This window comes from Macrosteles quadrilineatus, unplaced genomic scaffold (assembly GCF_028750875.1).
Source record: "Macrosteles quadrilineatus isolate MER2022 unplaced genomic scaffold, UCM_ALF_1.0 Scaffold_1__1_contigs__length_201487025, whole genome shotgun sequence".
Classification (NCBI taxonomy): domain Eukaryota; kingdom Metazoa; phylum Arthropoda; class Insecta; order Hemiptera; family Cicadellidae; genus Macrosteles; species Macrosteles quadrilineatus.
Window position 1 is genome coordinate 111,289,790 of NW_026542594.1, and position 15,859 is coordinate 111,305,648.

Here is a 15,859-nt window from a genome sequence, read left to right on the forward strand (position 1 = left end):
ATTGTACAGCGACTCGCACCAGGGACTATGGGAGTGCATTGCCGGAAATCACCTCCCAAAACAATCACCTTTCCACCAAAAGGCTTTTCTTGGTCTTCTCTTCTGGCAATATCTTGCATTAATTTTTCTACAGACGATAAAGCATACTTATTAGACATGCCATAATATTACTTTACAATTCCTGATATATTTAGCTTCGTTACTGTTGGCTTTTATTCCGGAGACTGAAGACTCATTTAATTGTATGCTGAGCAAAACGATGCTGAGCAATTCTTACATTGTTACATTTTGTCTTGTAGTGGTTTGATTTGTAACAGGAAGAGATTTGTACCAGCCATGTTCACCGCTTGGAAACAGGAGTGGGTACACACACGGGTCAATATGTTGGCTTGTGATTGGCAAAGACTGGAGAGCATTTGGGTTGTTTATGTCTCCACTTCCTCTTTTGTAAACTTGAACACTGCGATTGCTCAGTGGTGCACCATCGTTGTCTGCAACAAAGGAGGGACTTTTTCAAAAATGTAAGCCAGTTTGCAAATCTACGCGACACGCTCTTTCCAATGAGACGTCAATGGATAAAATCGGTTAAGAAATGGTGGAGGAGTTCAACTAACAAAGTTTCATGTAGCGTATTAATTATATAAATAGAAGATAGATCCTCTCCCACAATTCCCCACTCTATTGCAGAAGAGGTTTACATCGGCTTCTGACCAGGCGCCTTAGACACGCTAGTCTCGGCGCGCAGTGTCACATTTGATGTTGACCCTACTCGGACAGTTGATATTTCGATATTTTTTTTTAATAATTTAAAAACTCGGACAAATGAAAACTTGGACAGTTGATTTAACCAAATATTATTATTATTTAAACCATACTCGGACAGTTAAAAACTAGGACACCTGATATTTCGATATTTTTTAAAATAATTTAATAAATTCGGACAAATGAAAACTCGGACAACTGATTTTTCAAATATTTTGTAATTTTTTACAAACTCGGACAGTTGAAAACTCGGACCTGAAACTCGGAGCTGAACCTCACCCATTCACTCTAGCTTCAACTGTAGAGTCCTTCAATACAGATGTATTATGTGTTGTTGCTATTAGTGCAGCTGATGTACTAGACGTCTTCTGTTTTACTTTAAAATTTTGAGTTGGATTTCTTTTACAGACTCTCGCATAACGTCCTGTCTTGTTACATTTCCCACAAGTTGCTTCTCTGGCTGGACAGCGATCTTTAGAGTGTCTGTCATATCCACAAAAATAACACTTGCCATCAACATTTTTAATGGCAGACACAGAGTCGCTTCTTCCTTTTGTTGTAGTTGGAATTCGTACTGACAAGCTTGCTTTGCCAATACATTTGTTGCACAAGTTTGCATTCCGTACATAGATTTTGGATAGCTCTCGACTTGAGCTTGAGCCATTTCAAGAGCTCTAGACTGTTTCACTGCTTCAGCTAGGTCTAAAGTTTAATTTTCAAATAGTCTCTGACATATGTATGGCGAGGCTAAGCCATTGATAAAAGCGTCACGAATGTAGTGATCCCTGTATTGAATCGCATTAACAGCTTCAAAACCGCAATCTTGGCTCAAAAGCAGGGCCTGATTACCCATTAGGCTAATTAGGCTGGAGCCTAGGGCGCCAGTCAGCCAAGTGTTTTAGGGGGGCGCCAGACAGCCAAGACTTAAAGTTGGGACTGGGGGCGTAAAAAATGTTTTATTCCAAAAAAGGAATCGCGCAGATAGGGAAGGAGGTGGGGAAGGGTGCGTTCGGCAGATTTTCATAATCATTATATCCAAATATAAAGCCCAAAGTCATGAACTTTTGAGAAAACTACAAGTCACACCCCCATAAACCATATACTTAAAATATTTGTAATGATGAGAAACCTTGCGCAAAACTATCCATTATTTCATAAATTGCCCTTTAAGGTCGTAATACCTTTCTAAAGGGAACTTTCCATATACCTAATGTTAAAAATACCTCAGCTGTACTTATTTGTTTATTTCAGCTTAACTTATCCAATCAATAGTTTTATTAATACTTATGAAGTCAAACGGGGTTACAGCTAGTTTATAGTAATAATTGATTTGTAAAAACATTTAACGATACTTTTTGTTGCAGATAAATACAGATAAATGTTGTAAACTAAGTAATTCCATCTAAAGGTCCTAATAAAATTGGTTTAGGCCTAGGTGATTAACAGAGTTAATTTAGAAAGTATGCATATTATTGTTTGTTTTTTTTTATATTTTAGGTTAGGTCTACTTTTGATTTAATACAATCATATATTTAATAAAATTTAAAATAAATACATTATTTTAAATAAAAATTCCTTGAACAACTGATTTTTTACTATTTTAAAAGTTCCTAATCAAACCATGCATTAATTATTTATGATCAGTTTTCTTTTGTTTTTAAAAACTGAATATTAGTATAATGCCTTTGGCCATTTTTAATTTTGAATTCAGTATTAGTATTCGTTCTTAGAAATTTTGAAAGTGGTAGCGGAGAGGAGGGGTAGTGGAAGGGAGGAGGGGGTGCGAAAAACGTCAGCCTACTGGCGACTAGACCCTTAATCAGGCCCTGCTCAAAAGTTTCAGTTCCGACACATATTTGTCAATAGTCTCACCTTGTTGCTGTTTTCTAGTCATTACTAAATATCTTGAGAATATTTCATTCTTTTGTTTAAGATGTAAATTGAGTTAAGAACTATCAAAGCGTCTTGGCAAGTTTCAGATTCCTTGATAAATCTATAAGTCGTAAAAGATAATCGATTAGTTAGTAGTTTCAGGTCTTCAACGAATTCTGTCATGGTTAGAAAATCTTTGAATGTTTGTAACCAGTGCGTCCATTCCTCTGAGGCAGTTGGAGATTCCGGGTCAATTTTCAATTTGTCTGGTCTAAGGAATTTCTCCATTGTAATGTAGCACTAACTGAGTTTATCAATGAATGAATAAAATTGTTGTAAGAAAGACTTAGTAACTTAAACCAAAAGTATGGCTTTTATTCATTCAAAATTACAACCATGTTTTAGTTAAGAACAAATACAATATTTAAAAACAAATGAAATAATAAATATTATCAGGTGATAATGTTCACAAAGTCTGTGTAACTGGTCGACTAGGCTAAGTGTAATGTGAACAGAATGTCTGCGTAGATGAGCACCGTGGGTACAGGGTTAATCCTCTTTACAATATATATATAATCTTATGTTTTTATTTCAGATTAACTTACTCATACTGTGATCATGGCCTTAGAGCTGAAAAACATAGGTAATCAGTTTAAATAAAAATGAATTTCAGAGTACTCTGATTTTTATTATTTCACTTATATATAAATATATGAATTTGAACGGATCGTGTTTATGGCCTCTAGGCACCTCAAAACGAAAAAGTAAATCGGCCCCCGGTCCAGGTCTTACCATTAGTACTAAGGTAGGCTAATAGCTTAAATTCCCTACATGCAAATTCACTAAAAAGACACTTTTTGACTAATAAAATAAATGGGATACAGAAAATATTAATCTCATGAGATTTAAGTCTAGTTGGTATCTGTTGAGATACAAATTATTTACTCAGTCCTGTAACAGCTGTAGGCCCTACATAAAAATTCTGATTATTGTAATGTTTGTTTGTTTAAGTTGTTGTGTAAACAAACTAATACTTTTAATACTTGAATACTTTTCAATGAAATGGCGACCATAACAGTGGCAGCGATAAGAGCCCGCGTGCCCCCCCCAAGTTTGTTCGCCGGTCCCCCCTCAACCAATAATCTGTAAAAACATTATCATCGCATGTATTACCGCCTAAACTTGCACTTTAGCTTTGCATGGCATCTCCCGAGGCACCGAGGCATCATCGTCGTCTGCCAAGATCGCGGCAAAACCGCGAATACAACCCGTAGTCATGGGAGAAAGATTAGCCTATCATAGTCTACCGTGATTGCAACCAAACCTATGACATCATCAGATAACAACATCATCGTCTCCCGCATTCACGGCCCAATGCCTAATACCTCCCGCGACCCGTGGTGACAGTGAAATAATTTTTTCCGCAATCGCGGCAAAATCCTAGACATATTCCCCGCAGAAAAAGAAGCGTCATTAACTTGTTGTCTTCCGCAATCACGGCAAAATATTGAACGCAAAGCCGAGACATCGTCATCATCACCTACGGAGAAAAGAACTTGTCGATATCCGCGATCGTGGTAATAGCGTAGGCTTAATCTTTCAATTTCGTGAGCGTGATCCTCGTGGACATAAAAGCTTTTACTTTAAATTGGGCATTATTGTATTTAGTAGGTACTGAGGAAAACGACTCAAGCTTGATTTTCTGACTTTGTGCTTGATCTCTAACTTAAAGCTTGTAGACCAGGCTCTGCTCGGCTTGAAAATCGACATTACATAAAAATTAACAGTTTCCAAAGCAACCAGATTTTGAACCGATCCCATTTGGCCCGAGGGCCATAGGTAAGTCAAATATTTTACCTGACTCGAAGTAAAAAAATTTGTTGCAGCCTTCTAATAGTATGAAATTAAATTAAATGAAAATCCTTCTTTAGCATAAATGAAAGAATTGAATTAGGTATTTATTAGCTAAAGTGCTCTACTAGCCACCTAAGTAAATTCGCCAATTTGATTGTAAAAAAATGTTTAGGTTCATTTAGTTGAATCAGGATATAGGGCCCTCTCTGGTGTGACCCGCCGGGGCCTAGGGGGATTAACATTAATGTTTTATCCTGTTAAGCCGAGAGCCACATTGGTTCTAAATAAGGCCCTATTATAGCGTCCACGAGGAAAGTTGATGAATGAAACCTCCGCCTGATGACAATTCTTTTACTTAGATTGGTAGGGATTTATTTTGATCGGTCAAGTAAGTTAATAGTGTCAGTTTAGCTGTTGTATGTGCTCGTTAGAGTTGTAAACTACTTGTCCTACTGCTCTAACAGGTTTTAGACTAGGCCCTAAATTTCATTTTTATAAATAAGTTAAGTCACTGAATTGCTCGGTAGGCCTAAGACTTATTTAACCGAATCAGGATAAAATAACTGAATTAGTCTTTAGGCCTATGTTATCAACCGATTGATTCAGCTATTTTCACTCGGCAATTCCCACCACTTAGGCCTAAGTTTGTCTAATCTATGCTACTAAAGTTACAATTCTTATTCTTAAGAGCCTACTAGAAAGCACAGTAATAATCACACATAGTTTACAGTATGTAGGCCTAACCCTTTTGCTGCCACGGTTCGATATATCGGACAGTGGCGCTATTGCGAAAACCGCCACGGTCCGATATATCGGACGTCTGCTAAATGTTTGTTTACTGGCCAGCTGATCGTCCAAATGTGACATAACCTATGAGACATTTGTCATGAGTCGGGCTACATGTAGAAACAGCTATTGCTTTACTTTGAGTTTCGTGTTTTGTACAATTTTGTTGGAAAAAGTAGCATTGCATCATCTGTGTTTGTATACATAAGAGTGCTTGCTGTTTTAGGCTATTTAAATTTGTTTGGTAACTATGGATTAAGTTATGAAGTAATTGAGCGGAGCGAGCGAAGCTCTTATACGTCGACTCTAATGCATTTCGTAATACGCAAACTCCTCCTAGACGGCTGAATCAATCGTTTTCAAATTTTGCATGGTGATAAAGACCATATCGGTGAGTGCCAACATCTATATGGCGTTAAAAAAGTCTCTCTGGAATCCGCCCCACTGGGTCTCAAAGTTTCAATGTAATCCTTATGGAAGCAGTATTTGACACATAAACAAAGTCATATGATCAGCTGTTTTTGAATGCAGTAAATAAAGAAATAGCTGATAGCATTATTCCACAGATATTAGAACAGAAACGGTATGGATCATAAATATAATCAAATGACGACACTAGCTTGAGGTCCTTGACGTAGGAAGTGGTGAAGGAAGTAGTAAAGGTTAGCAGTCTGGAGTGTGGAAACTGTTTATGACGATTAGATTAAGGTATATGCATTCCTAAAATTCTATGGGAAGGGATGAAAACAGGTCCACGACGTAGGAAGTGGTGAAGGAAGTAGTCAACGCAAGCTGTCCGGAGTGTGGGAACGGTTTATGACGCTTAGATTGAGGCATCTGCAATCCTAAAATGCTATTGGAAGGGAAGGAAACATGTCCGCGACGTAGAAAGTAGTAAAGGCAAGCAGTTCGGACTGTGGAAACTGTTTGTGACGATTAGATTAAGGTATCTGCAATCCTAAAATGCTATGGGAAGGGATGGAAACAGGTCCGCGACGTAGGAAGTAGTGAAGGTAGTAGTAAAGGCGAGCTGTTCGGGGCGTGGGATGTGTTTATGACCGTTAGATTAAGGTATCTGCAATTCTATGATGCTATGGGAAGGGAGGAAAACAGGTCCGCGATGTAGGAAGTCGTGAAGGAAGTAGTCAAGGCGAGCTGTCCGGAGTGTGAAACCTGTTTATGAAGATTAGATTAAGACATCTGCAATCCTAAAATGCTATGGAAAGGAAGGGAAACAGGTCCGTGACGTAGGAAGTGGTGAAGGAAGTAGTGAAGGCAAGCAGTTCGGACTGTGGGAACGGTTCATGACGATTAGATTGAGGCATCTGCAATCCTAAAATGCTATTGGAAGGGAAGAAAACAGGTCCGTGACGTGGGAAGTGGTGAAGGAAGTAGTCAAGGCGAGCTGTTCGGGGCGTGGGATCTGTTTATTACCATTAGATTAAGGTATTTGCAATCCTAATATGCTATGGGGAGGGAGGGAAAAAGGTCCGTGACGTAGGAAGTGGTGAAGGAAGTAGTAAAGGCAAGCAGTTAAGACTGTGGGAACTATTTGTGACGATTAGATTATGGTATCTGCAATCCTTAAATGATATGGGAAGCGAGGGAAACAGGTCCGCGACGTAGGAAGTGGTGAAGAAAGTAGTCAAAGCAAGCTGTCCGGAGTGTGGGAACTGTTTATGATGATTATATTAAGGTATCTACAATCCTAAAAAGCTATGGAAAAGGAGGAAAACCGGTCCGTGACGTAGAAGGTAGTAAAGGAAGTAGTAAAGGCGAGCAGTCCGGAGTATGGGAACTTTTTATGACGATTAGATTAAGGTACATGCAATCCTAAAATTCTATGGGAAGGGAGGGAAACAGGTCCGTGACGTAGGAAGTGGTGTAGGAAGTAGTAAAGGCGAGCAGTCCGGAGTGTGGGAACTGTTTATGACGGGTATATTAAGAGATCTGCAATCCTAAAATGCTATGGGAAGGGAGGAAAACAGGTCCGAGACGTAGGACGTGGTGAAGGAAGTAGTCGAGGTGAGCCTTCTGGAGTATGGGAACTGTTTATGACGATTAGGTATCTACTATCGTCTGTGGCAGTTAGATTAATGTATCTTCAATCCCAAAATGCTATGATAAGGCAAGGAAATAGGCCTCACGACGGAGGACGTGGTGAAGGAAGTATTAAAGGCTGGCATTGCAGAGTGGGGGAACCGTGTGGGCAGTTAGATAAATGTATCTGTAATCTTAATTGTTATGAGAAGGGAAGGAAACAGGTCCATGACGTAGGAAATTGTGAAGCAATTAGTAAGGCTAGCAGGGCAGACTGTGGAAACTGTCTTTGGCCATTACATTAATGTATCTGCAATCCTAAAATGCAATGGGAAGAGAGGGAAACAGGTCCACGACGTAGGGGGTGGTGAAGGAAGTAGTAAAGGTGAGCAATGTTGAGTGTGGGAATTTATTAATGTATCTGCAATACTAAAATGCTATGGGAAGAGACTGTAGACTGTGTAGGTTATAATGATTAAGAAGCACGAATCGATACATATTTTAGATACATGCAATCTTTTACAATCGAACTTTATAACTGAGTTGACAACAACTGATTTTTACTCCATAGAGGCTAAAAACGATTTTTACTCCCTAAAGAATAAAAATGCTACTGTAGACCCGCAACGCATGCATCAAAAACTACTGTTTTACTGCAGTATGATAAAAAACAATATAATATGAACCCTCGATGACTCCGCTCAATTTTGTGGATGCCTCTGCGAACGCCACCTAGTTTATTTGAAAGTCAATAATTAGGACTATGTGATAAGAGTAGGCCTATGTGCTTAAGCCAACCTAGACTTCTTCAAAAAAGCACCACTGTGTGCTGAATTTTTGAGGTGTGACTTTCAAATTTGGCCAGTTAACTAACTAGGGTTGCTTTCAGAGAGGTGAAAGCCAGTTGAGCGGAACAAACGTGATTTGATATTTGTATAAGTAACTAAATGTAAAAAAAGTCAATAGATGTATTATGTTAGTTTTGCTATGGTCAAAGATCCAAATCCTAATGTTCTTTTCATTTGGTTTTTATGTAGTAATTTGCTAGAATCTTAACTTTATATAAAGTCAATGCTAGAATACAGTATATGGTTTATACTTGATTAAGATCATATACAAAGTTAAGACCATATGCAAACATTTTTGAAATCTTTTCCCCGTTTAACCAACTATTCCAAAAGATAAAAATTATATGGTGCAACACAAATAAACAACTTGATCACCTACCTACCCCCCTAATCTAACCTTACTTCAAAACACTTAATGTAGTCACGAATACTCATAAACCCCGACCTACCTTCCCCACATGCCTAAATTAGATCAGTGTTCAATCTGCGTTTTATTAATAAGTGTAATAACTTACTGTACCGTCGATCATAATATAACCTGTGATGTATTATCAGATTGTTAAATATCGATTTCGATGCGGTTCGATATATCACTTATTAAATCCTGATTTCTAACATTGGCTGTTTCTAATCAGCTGGCAACACAAATAGGTTCCCAAGAAAGTAGTCACTGGTCCGTATCCCTCCGCTCCTTGTTTATACTCCGCGCATTGAGAAAGTAGTTCCGTATATTTTCTTGATTTTCAGTGAATTCCACGCCTTAAACAAATGTTTTAACGGCATTTTCTTGTTTATTAAAATCATAGGAATGGTTTAAAAACGTTTAAAAGAAAAGTCTAAAAAGTTCAGAAATACCTTATGATTCTCTTGTTTACATTTTTCTTGTAAACAAAAAACTGTCATATGGCTACTTTAGTCCCATAAGCCTAATGTTAAAATTTGGAAATTTTAAGTTCGTTTTAAATTGCATTAGCATTATCTAATTGAAATTTGTTTGTTTATTAACCATCTCACTATTAGTCTAAGTAATCTTGTTAAGTTTAGCTGAAATGTGTTCTGCCGTTATTGAGTGATGTTGCTTTATTTGTTGCATTGAAGTTGATCCCAAAGAGCTACGCTCAACAAATATGTAGAAAACATATCTATCACTTAGGCTACTTATAAGAAATATTTTTTTCTGGTGTAGGCCTAGTTGCTGGCTTATGAATTTAATTTTTATGTAATTTTTTTTTTATTACAAAACATGTTTTTAATATGTCTTTCATAATAGGCTATATCAATATAATTTCATTTAATTTCATATGTACGGAAATAAATAACCAAATCTAACCAAATAAATTGTAGGTAATTATTTGATATATCAACAATGCGATAGTGTGTAATTTTTAGATGTCTACTTACAGTATTTTTCACGCTGAATCCAAAAATGCAATAAGTTTTTGTCGGCGAGATTCCTAAGTGGCCATACAGTTAAATAATTAATATTAAGCTTCAATTTTGTTGATTTATTAACATATTTGTGGTATGGACGAGTCCAAGTTCTAGTGGCGACTAACACTAAAAGGGGTGGAAGGTTTGTGGAGTGGAAACAGCTGTCAATTGTTTACATTTGATACTAAACAGACAAAACCACACACGACGCCATGAGAGCAAAATCAGAGTTACAATATGCAATAAATAGATGTTTAAAAGAAAATAGACTTTGGTGCTGTTTAGAAAATACAATAAATAAACTAAACCACAATAAATAAACCATACATAAACTATTAATCACATGAACATAAATTATAAAACAAAATAGAATTTATTCACGTAAAACATCAGTAATAGAAGCTAGGCCACTGCCGACATGATCATCGTCCTCATTCCAATCCTCAACGTCTGTTAATGAACGTGCCATAGTGCATAATCCCATAGTACATAATCCCATTGTGACTAAAAGTGAAAAGGTGCCACAGTGCATAATGTCATGTATATCAGCAAATAATAAATGATGTTACATAATATAATCTAATCTAATCTAACCTAACCCAACCCAACCTTAATATTAATGTTTAAATCGCATTTTATGTCAGAAAAGGCATGTGAGGAAGATAGGTCGGACTTTATACGGATTAGTGACTGTATTAAGTCCTTTGAAGTGAGGTTAGATTAGGTAAGTTAAAGGTTAGGTTATAATGAACCGACTCATGCTTGCGCATTTTTGATATCGTTATTTCATTGTGTTTCACCCACTAGGTCTATTTAATTGTGCAAAAACAGTCTGGCTAATCTAACCTCACTTCAAAACACTTAATACAGTCACGAATCCGCATAAAACCCGACCTACCTTCCTCACATGCCTAAATAAGAACTGATTATTTGGTTTCAAACGAATTGATTTCATTCCGCATTAATTCTAGCATAAACAGATGTTTGCTCTCCTACTCACTCAGTCCACAGTCCACATAGCCTACCGACCCATCCAGACCACGCCATATTACCATCAGGATAGCTCAATGAACCATAGATTCGTTATTTTAACCTTCGTTTTACGGCCACTTATGAATCTCTCCGACAAAAACTGATTGCATTTTTGAATTCAGCGTGAAAAATACTGTAACTTATGTAGACATCTAAAAGTTACACGATATCGCATTGTTGATGTATCAAATATTTGCCAAATAATTGTATATGAATTAATGACAATTTTATAACTAATCGAACGAAAAAAGAATTATTGTTCTATGCCTTAAGAAACCAGTGATAGAGCTTGTTAATCAAAACATTGCGCTTGACCAAAAATTGGCCTTGGCGGTTTTGGCATGCGACTACTTAAAAATTGTGGCGGCGAAAGGGGTACAGTTTCTTAACTGGGCTATGCTAATATCGATTGAAACTATCAATTCAATTAGTAAACCTTCATGCGATTGTTTCACCATCAGCAAGTTTGGTTGGTTAGGTTAGATTATGATAGTTTAATTTTATAATAGCCTAGATATATTTTAAAATATTGATTATTAATCAATATTTTCAATTCGATAGTTCAAATCTATATTAGCATAGCCCATTTAAGAAACTGTACCCACTTATTGATTAATAATCGATAAGTTATTTTTAAATATATCTATTAGGCTATAAAATTAGGGGGTGCAGTTTCTTAACTGGAATATGCTAATATCGATTGAAAATATCGAATTAAAAATATTGATTAATAGGCTAATCGATATTTTAAAATATATTTATTATCAAATTTAACTATCATAACCTAACCTAACCAACCAAACTTGCTGATGGTGAAAAAATTGCACGAAGGTTTACTAATTGAATCGCTAGTTTCAATCGATATTAGCATAGCCCAGTTAAGAAACTGTACCCCAATAAGTTAGGCTAGGCTACCTATTTCCAATTCGATAGTTTCAATCGATATTAGCATAGCCAGTTAAGAAACTGTACCCAGCAAAAGGGCTAATCACAAATTTACCAACCGAATCAACATCAACAAAGAAAATTGTTGGTTGGTCTTTTAAGTTAAACTAGCCTAGGCCCTACAGCATTCTTAAAATGTGTTACCACAAGCATAGGCCTATAAGTTAACTCACCCTTTCAAAAAGCTTAAGCAACTTCATAAAAGAGCTTTTATATAATTTTAAAACTGAAATAGGCTTATGAATTAATCATGGGTGTCGGCATTCAGCAGTTTTCTTATACACGAAAAATATCGACCTTGCTAACAAAAAATTTACATTAGGCCTAAGTTAAGCTATCAAAAATCAATTTATCATATCATCAACATAACCTAAATAAAATGTTGTCCATTCTGATTCTGCATTCTGCATTCTGCTGAAGTCTGACTCTGAACTGAACCTTTGACTATTAGATTGAACTGAGAAAGAAAACTGAAAATTCTTCTTCTCACAATGTCAATTCAATTCTGAATTTTTCTTATAAATATCTCGGCATGACGATTGACAAAAGATTAACATGAAAAACCACATCTGGAACAAAAGAATCTATATATTAATTTGGAGTCATACCTAGGTCCACCGCGGTCAATCTCCCCCGCGCTAGTTTCCGCAAGGTCTGCGGCCGGCGGAGCATGAGACCAACAATCCCTCCCACTTGCCTCTGAGTCGCACAGTTTGGTTTGGCCGACCTAACCAAACGGTGCGGCGGACAACTGGAGACTACTTCACTCGTAACTACGCCTGCAAAATGTAGGATACTTTACCAAAACACTGCTGTATTGCGGGCTGACTAATGAGACCGTTTTCTGTAAAGTAGTAATTGTACAAATTACCGTACACTTGCTTGGCTACGAAAAATAATTATTCAATTATCATATCTATTCCACGATTGTTAATGGTTTTGAAATCCATACACCACTTTACTCACAAATATTAATGGTACAGATTAAGCACATAACATTAGAATAATAATTCACTTTAAACACAAATGCAAATTGTTAACGACAACATTTAATTAAAGACAAATCAATCAAATAACAATGAGCCGTTTAATTATTAACACAAAAGGTTTCGTATGATTAGATTATGCATACTGATAAACCACCTATGGCCATCTATAATATTTGGGTTTTCTTTTCCGAGTCGGGTTAGCTCTTCTACTCGACCGATTTTCATAATTTTGGCCTCAAACTAAAGGTATGGACGCACTACAGTTTTGCAATCAAGAATCGGCATTCATTTTTATTTACGTATATTTCGAGTTATGCACAAAATGTGTCCCTGTACATTTCTTATGGGAGTTAAATTAGTTTTTTTTAAGTTCGTTTGGCTCTTCTGCCCATCCCATTTTCTTAATTTTGGTCTTAAAATAAAGTTATGCAAGCAAATATTTGAGATCAAACATAATCATTAATTTTTCTAATGTATTACCCAACGAAAAATTTTAATTTTTTTTCACTTCAATTAAAGATGTATTTCAGCAGCTCTAACTAAATTACCCTATATGTTTTGGTTTAAAACCTTTAGTGAAATACCAGCTTTCATTTGAGCTATTAATTATTAAGATTCCGATCTTAATAATCGTACCTAAAGCACTGTTTTAATCAGTTAACTTCAAGATACTGTATCGCTCAATCAGAAAACATAAATTTGATTATATTTTGGATGTGGAATTTTAGTTTGTGATATTTTTACTCAATTCAAATTACGTTATTCTATTTGTTTTGACCTAAGAACCTTCAGTGAAATACCAGCTTCCATTTGATTTATTGAATATTAAGATCGGACGTACCTAAAGGACACAGCTATATCACGAACAACACAAATTGTTAAAAAAAAAATAGAGTTATTTATAATCGATTTATAGTCAAACGATCTTGCTTGCAACCTCAACAGCAAATGTCGACTTTGACGGGTTTCATCTAGTCAATCTTTAAAAAATCAAACTTTCATAATTATTTGCAAATCTACACAAATTAGTCTTACCAATGACCTATTAATTAATAAAATCGGTTCAGTAGAACTGTAGATTTAAGTGTACAAAGTTTAACAACAACATCTTTCATTCAGTATTTTCTCACCACTATAAATTGGGAGGTTGCTTAACGTTTTTGAAAATAGAGTAACTTTTAAATGGTGAGGAAATCGACCAAAGTGGACGGTGATATTCTTGATAGAGAATAAAATTTCCTACAAATTACTCTCATGAATGTATTTCCTGAAAATACTCAATAAAGACAGTCTAAAGTTGGCTACAAATATAAACTTGGAAAAAAGGCGTTTTAAATGTATTATTGTTTATTTACATTTTTTTCCTCAAAAAGTAATAAAATCACACTTTCATAACTATTTGCAAATCTACACGAATTAGGCTTTCCAACGATTAAATAACAAAATCGGTCCGGCAGGAATTTTAAATGTTATGATTTTTAAAAAGATTTGTTTTTCTAACAAAATATATGGATGAATTATAATTTAAAACATGCTATGTAAATTAATGGTATGTTTCGGGAATAAATAGTTTTATTTTAAAACGAGCTGTTGGCCCGTCCTACGTACGGGAATCGAGCAGTTCATTAAAATTGTATATAGTTATATCAATATGTCTATTCCTAATTCAAGCTTAGTTTAAGCAGTTCAAAGTTTATTGTAAAGAAAAAGCTACCAAGATTAATTAAAACTTCTGGTCGTTGTTACTTTCCCAACCTGTCCTCAAAAATTCGGGTGGTAAAACAATTTTTATAAGCTTTCTTTTGAAGTCTCGTGAGCTTCGATTCGTATAAAGCAATGGTTATAGAATCTAAATAAATTAGAACATCTATTATTTTAATTTTACTTTGTATATTTAAATTATCTCTCGTCCTCTAACCAAATAAATAAACGTATCAATTATTAAAGCATTATACATAGTATAGAAAGTCAACCCTACGTATGTCATTTCATTTTCATCCAAATGCTGAATTTGTGTCGAAAACGCTGATTGTTTACAGCTGTTACGTTAAGCAAATTGTATTATACCAAAACCTAGAGTAGAATGTTAGCGTCGGCTGCTGGACTTTTTAAAATTTTAAACTTAATTTAAAAAAACTGAAACCCTAAACTAAAATTGTGGCTTCGACATTCCCTAGTTCCCAAAATTGGCTTCTTTCAACGCAAAAATGATGAAAATCCGTCAAGTGGTTGATTCAGAATCGTGAAATAAACAAAAACCTGTTAAGTTTTAATATAAGATAACGTACACATTTTTGTAATATTCCTGGAATTAGTTTGGGTTTTTATTACTCGATACTTAAATTATATAAATAGCCAAAGGCAAGACAACGTCTGCCGGCTTCAGCTAGTTTTTTGATAATCCTATCTCCTCTCTGGCATTATTTAATTCGAAAATGATTACATTATATTATAAAGTGATTTCATACGTTGTAGGCCCACTTATTATGTCTTACAGTATACCCCTTCAATCACGGTTAAAAGATTAAATACACCTATAAATAGTTATTAAACTGTGAGTGAAAATAGAATGATAAGTATTTGTTATTTAATTAGAAGAAGATTTACCTAAAAATGGGGCCCATTGGCTTCCTTATGGGCAAGAATAAGTGACCCAATGTCCCCAGTGTCAATAAGCAAACTTTTTTTACTTAAAAGAAAACTGCTTTTCGTGGTGGGCCCTCCATAATAGTAGGCTATTTTTAGGACGCATTCATCCCTTAGCCACCTTCCTAAGATAAATAAATTATTACATATGAGATTATGAATTTCAAAATGGAAAAGAGTGTTTCTTCAGCGTGTAGATTCTTAATATAATAATAATACGACATATTATAATAACGAATAATATGACAGACTAGTGGAACCCCGTCGAAATCGACGGTTAATCTTGAGGTTTTATGTAAATTCAGCAAACTGTGTAGGATAGAGTGAAGTCATTAAAATCTTAGATATATGAAGGGAGGATAAGCAATAATAAGTATGACGATTGTGTTCCCTAAAAACGTGATTGATGAATTCGTTTAACACAATATTTCCTACCTTTCTTTTTATCGGCTTTAGGTTGCCCAAAAGGTTTTTTAGGAGTCTCATAATTGTTTGTTCATGAGTTTGTTTCAAACCAAAGCCACTTTCACTATATGGGAGAATGAGTTCATATAATTAGTCTATCATGTTACGGAAAGAGTCAATATTTATTACTAACCACTAATTCCAACTGCTTTAGGAAAATCATTCAGATTGTATCCGGATTTATAAGTA

At 35.5% G+C, this 15,859-nt stretch overlaps 1 protein-coding gene across 4 annotated transcripts in view; it reads right to left on the reverse strand.

Annotated features, from left to right (window-relative positions):
* Positions 1–11,996, reverse strand: part of LOC128983277 (uncharacterized) — a 146,263-nt gene extending 134,267 nt beyond the window's left edge. Inside the window, exons 1-2 of one of the 4 annotated variants that reach the window (XM_054402536.1) lie at positions 11,744–11,996; positions 3,240–3,264 (exon numbers count right to left, since the gene is read on the reverse strand). The gene's annotated coding sequence lies outside the window, so the exon portion shown is untranslated. Of the gene's footprint in view, positions 1–3,239; positions 3,265–9,563; positions 9,584–11,743 lie in introns of those variants that run through there. The other 3 variants (XM_054402544.1, XM_054402527.1, XM_054402519.1) reach the window with 3 other exon arrangements.
* Between the last annotated feature and the right edge of the window lie 3,863 nt (positions 11,997–15,859).